We start from the raw sequence: 6000 nt of genomic DNA, 5'->3' as shown, positions 1-6000 counted from the left end.
AAGACAAACCGGCAAAACCGCAAGACAAACCGGCGAAACCACTCCGCCCAAAGACCAAGGTTATTAAAAAAACCTGCCAAGAAAAGGACCACTGCGTCTTCCGATGCAAATGCTGATGCCGATGTAGCTAATCCGGACTCAGAGGTAGAACTTGACTCTCTTGGTTCATTTTTCATACACCTCATTGACAATGATTATTATCAGGACGACGCTGAAGGCAGTCAAGCTGATGATGTAGAGGTAATCATTCTTTCCTCCGATTCAGATCCTCTGCCCACATCAAAAATCTGTCGAGCAAACCGGAAAGTAAAATTTTCTCACCCCCTTGCTTACTTGGACCCAAACTTTCTTTTGAAGACTCAGCAACACGAAGCTCGTCGCACAACCCGGCACAGTGGCCAGGTAGTTACCTCCGCCGGTTTACCGAATACTCCGGTTCAGAAACGCCGATCAGAGGTCTCTTACACTCTTGACACTACTTGCCCTAAGACGGGTTGTTTCCGCCAGCCACTTAACCCGTATGATTCAAATTATCAGGGTACTTCCCACTCATCTCTGGCGAGTCATCAGCCATAAAGCTTCCACCCCTCAAAATGGTTCCTGGGTGAGTCATACCTTTAATTTTTATTTTCAATGCCTTATGCTTGACACAATATCTTGACCTTTTACATTTGTTTCTCTCAGTGCCAAGCCAAGACCCAGCAAAAAGGCTCGGTTAACTAAACCGGTTGACGATAATATAGTTGTTGAACCGGAAAAAACTCCAGATCCTGAAGAAACCAATGCTGACGCCATGCTCAATGATCCGCTGCCTCAAGACCACGACTTCTTTGCTGAACAAGTAGATGTTAACACCACAAGCCATGCTGACAAGCCAACCAGCCCAGTCCGAACTGACAACAAACCGGTCAGTCCAGCTAAGGAGACTGACAAACTGTCGACTCCAGCGAAGACTGCTGATGATAAAGAGGATGATGTCATGATTACTGGTGTTGGCCACACCACTCCTGGCAATCCTGTCGCTTTATCAAAGCATACTGCCAAGGACGAGCTTTCTGCTATCGGTAAAGGCAAATGGAACGCCGATTTGTCAAACTACGCCCATCTCAATGCTCAAGACATTCATTCCGGCTTCTTGAACCGTCTGTACACCAGCCGCGACTATGAAGCCGGTTTGGTAAACTTGATGGAGGAGCGATATGAGGTAACATAACTATTTATCTCTTATGTCCAATTGCATATTATCAACTCCAGTAGCCCCCAAGTGACGGTTTATGATACCAATCTGAAACGGGACTTAGTAATAACTTAACTGATCATGCTCAGCCTCCAGGGGCCGGGTTATCTCTTTAAGATGAACCGGTATTGTAGAATTGCAACATTGTATCTTTCACAGGTATAGCCCCCAAGGGCCGGTTTAACTTTGTAAAGATGAACCGGGACTGTTTAAAGACTTCCCAAATCAGTACTTTGAGCAAACATACATTAGCCCCCAAGTGCCAAGAGTAATACTTGTATTGTGCTTGGGACTTGTAAAAATTTCTGAGAACAAGCAAATATGCATTAGCCTCCAAGTATCAAGTGCATAACTTGTTATGTGCTTGGTACTTCAAACATGTAGCACCAACTGATTATACTTCTGTCTGTTATAGGCTGAACTGAGCAAAAAGGAAGCTCAAACCGCTGATCTGCAAGAAAACATCAAATCCCAGCAAACCGAAACCTCCAAGGCAAAGGATGAGCTGACGAGCGCTTTAGCCGCTATGGAAAAGCTAAAGGAGAGTTTCAACAAAGAGCGTGCGGATTGGCACACAGAAAAATCTGCTTTGTAGAAAAGAGCTGAGGACGCAGAAGCAGCTCTTAAACCGGTGGTAGATGAGCTGACTGGCGTAAAACGACAGATACATGCCATGACTGCTGCTGTGTTCGGTAAACATCCTTGCTTTTACACTTGCAACATATCTTCCCATGCGTTGCCGGTTTACTAACATTTTGTAACGATGCAGGAACTCGCATTAGCCATCTGGGCTCTGATGTACAGAAGAAGTTGAAGGCTGCCTACACTCTGATAGAGCAGCTGTATACCGGCGCGCAACGAATCATCTGCACCGCCTCTCACAATAAACCGCCCCCAATGTTAATCAAGGACACCTTAGAGAGGCTATCTATGTTGCCTGCCCGGGTAGAAGAGCTAAAGAGATCTGCTGCAAGGGCTGGTGCTCTGACCGCACTAACCCGGGCAAAGGCGTGGGTGCCTGACCTTGATCCGGAGGATGTCAGCAAAGGCTATCCAAGCTTAAAAGAAGACGGATCAGAATTCAGAAATGAGGATCTCCGCGCCATAAACCGGGAAGTGCGTCCACTGGCTTGTCAACTTGCTGAAGAGGCTGATCTTTCATATTACTAGGCGAGCTGTGACACCAAAGCTGTCTGAAGGAGCTCCCTAGCCCGTCGCGTCTCAACCGCTACTGGGACTCGCCTTCGACCGGGAGGGCCACCAGTCGTGAAGCCGCCACGACAATGTTATCCATCGGGTTAGAATAGTGGCCCGACGGTGTTGGGATGTGCTGCGATGGGACGAGGTTCTGACGAGGTGGATCTGTCGGACGCGGCTGAACCGGCGCTCCCGTTTCAGGTGCCTCTGTCCGGTTTACTACTGGCGAATTACTGGTCCCTGCTCCTGGGGTATTGAAGAGGTTCCTGGCGTCATAAACCGGCGGCAAGTGAGACCGGTACCTTCTTCTCATAATGTCGTTTGACGCACTCTGATCCAACATAAGCCGATAGGCCTGTGCATCTAACGCGGCCCGTTCTGCAGTCATCCTGGCATCATCTGCTGCCAAATCGGCCTTAGCCTGCGTGATCTGATCCTTCACTTTTGCAATCTCCGCAGTATGCTCATCCGGATTCGCCGGATTAACCTCCGCCATCAGTGTTGCCAAAGCGTCGAACAAATCAGATGAAACCTGAGCCGGCGGTCGCACAGGGCCTCCTGCCCCGGCCGCTGTTGCTGCTGCTGATCCGGAAATCACCACCGCTGCGGTCGAAGAGTGGAGCGTTGGCTGTGTACCGGCCATGAAGATCGCAACCCGATTTGGCGGATCAAAGGGGTCCGAAATACTGTCGCCATCGGAACAGGCCCCAATCCAGCCATCTTGCAACTGATATAACGACTCGGTGTCCCCGGTCGATGACTCGTTGCCGGAATAAACGACGGTTTCACCCCTAGATTCTGATCTGTCCTCAGATTCCCCTCCGTGGATGACTCCCACGAAGGCACGCTTCATGACAGGCTTAACCCGGGCAGATCTCGCACGCTGGGCCGTTTCGACGAGGTCGGTGCAGATGTTCGGCTCAGGGCCCAGTTCGCCGATCTTGCCAATGAAAACGTGTATGCCGCCGAAGGGGACCCGGTACCCGTACTCGATTGAGCCGGCCTCGGGGCCGCAGCCTGCGTCGTCGATGTAGAGCTTGCCACGGTGACTCTTGCTCATCCGACCCACAGCGTAGCCCTTGAGTCCTTCAAAGCTGCCCTCTAAGAACTCGAAACCATCATGCGATAGCCCCACGGTGGGCGCCAACTGTCGTGGTTTTGTCACGGCAGATGTCCTAAGAAAAGGACTTAGTCATGGAGCCATCGCTACGGGTTAGCTTAAAGGGGTTAAAGTGGACAAGGGACGTAGAGAGTTTATACTGGTTCGGCCCCTTGCGGTGAAGGTAAAAGCCTAATCCAGTTGTTGTGGAATTGCTAGGGTTTCGATGACCAGAGAGCGAATACGCTTTGCCTGAGTCTCGAGTTGTTCTCTCCCTAAACCGCCGCCGGGTCGTCCCCTTATATACATGGGTTGACGCCCGTCGGTTTACAGAATCCCGAGGCCGGCTCATAAACGTGTCTGACTCGGTCTCTGCTCTTTCTATCTTACAACACAAGTTTACATAACAATGCCGGTTTATGTCTACAGGCCTTAAACCGGCTTTGGGCCCTGGGCCTTCATAAAGCTTCACCGTCTTTGTCTTCATGGGCTTCAGATATAGTGAACTACTATGGGGTTAACCCGGCCTCTCCTGGCCGGTTTACGCCCAGTAGTAATATCCCCAACAGCCATTTTACAGTGACCAGCTGTCCACGATCAAAGGCTTGTTCAATGGTGTGAGGCCTTGGAGGTGGAACAGTGGCTTCAGCATTCACATTTGCTTCAGGCTCCACATTGTCTGCAGCCATGACAGTGTCATTTGCTTCAGTAGCATTGTTTGTGGCAGCCTCAGTGGCTTCAACCTCCGTTGGTTCAATAATAGGAGGGTCGGTCACAATCACATTCTCCTCGAGAATGACTTGATCTGTAGCTGGGGGTGTGGCAACTCTTTCTTCTTCTTCAACGTCATCAGCTGAAGCACCCGGAATGTCTTCAGCAGCTTTGGCTTCAGACACAGAGACATCCACATTGGGAGAGGCTTCAGGAAACACTTGGCGTGCGACTGAGCTTTGTTGCACTTCTCCCTCCGGAATGCTCGACATGGTGACCTGTGGCCTGGGGCCTTTGCGAAGCCTGCGAAATGCGGGCGACGCCTTTGGTGAAGGAGTGGTCTGCACCATGTAGTTGTCATCGTCAAGCACCGGAGAGGTGACTTGAGGTGGTGGTGTTCTTGGGGTCTCGTCATGCACTGGGGTGTCTTGCTGTGGCCGCTCGGCCCATGAGTCATCCTGAGCAATTGGCGTCAGAGGACGACCAATGATGATATGTTCACTGCTCGTTGGAGCAGGCGATGATACCGACTGGGGCTCGAGCTGAGGAAGGACTACATCATCTTCAACATTGTCTTCATGAGTAATGTCTTCAGCTGTGATGGGGTCAACAGCTGGAACTTCTTCATCTTCTGGAGCCTGTGTGGAAGCAGGCTCATGGATCACAAGACGATGCTCTTGGTTGTTTGAAGCTGGAACTGCAATAGAAATGGGTTTAACATTGAGGGGCTCAGAGGCCGCAGCACGCTCTTTCTTTGAAGACTTAGTCTTCAGTTTCTTCTTGGAGGGGGCATCATCAGAAGCATCCTTGTGCTTGTGTTTCCTGGCTCCAGCTTCAGCTGCCCTTGTTTTCTTTAGCTCTGAAGCTGCTGAGGTGACCTTTGGCTTCGAGCCAGTCATGCTGGCAGGGAAGACAATGCGAGGTTCTTCCTGCCTTGGTGCTTCAGTTTGGGCCACAGCAGACTTCTTCTTTTGCTTGGCAGCCATTCTTGGGTTGATGCCAGGACACCCAAGAGCTTTTCGCTTTTCAGCTTCATTGTGGGCTTGAACACATTTCTCTGCGAAGTACTTCATGCGCTCTCGTGAGCCTTTAGCTTCATCACGCTTCTTGTGGAACTCTTCCTTGAGGTCATGCAGCATCTTCTTGAAGATTTGAACATCTGCCACACTGAGCTTGGCCATGTTCTTCTTGAAATGAGCCTCCTCATAGTCAATCTTGTTCTTGAGCTCGACAATCTTCTGAGCCAAGGCCAACTCATTAGCAATGGCTCCATGAAATGTGACGCTTATGTCCACCGGCAACTGAAGATCATCAATGCTGATGCTTTGGTCATCGAACCACTCATCGATGAAGTTGTTCAGAATGTCAACATCAAAGAGGGGCAGATCGTTGAAGATCTCCGCCTCTTGCTTGCTCTTGATCAGCATCTCAAGGGCTTCATCACTGGACAGATCAATGGTGTCATCCTCGTTGCGCAGAACGACAGCATGAGTCAGTTCATGCCCATAAATCTTCTTAGGCTTCTTGGTTTTCTTTGGCTTCTCGGCCTTCTTGGAGACACGAGACAGGTCTTCAGACTGCACACTGGGTTCAGGAGGTGCAGTGGTCAATGCCTTCACAGTCGAAGCTTTTGGTGTAACAGAGGGCTTCGAAGCTTTTGATTTCTTTGTCTTTTGCTTGGGTGGAGCAGGCGCATCTTCTGAGCCTGCGTCATCAGCTGATTGCTCCACAGTGGCCCTCTGAGCAGCTATGTGAG

The sequence above is a fragment of the Aegilops tauschii genome, chromosome 6, assembly GCF_002575655.3.
Source record: "Aegilops tauschii subsp. strangulata cultivar AL8/78 chromosome 6, Aet v6.0, whole genome shotgun sequence".
NCBI classification, from domain to species: domain Eukaryota; kingdom Viridiplantae; phylum Streptophyta; class Magnoliopsida; order Poales; family Poaceae; genus Aegilops; species Aegilops tauschii.
The sequence above is the reverse complement of the archived record's forward strand: the minus strand, read 5'-3'. Positions refer to the sequence as shown.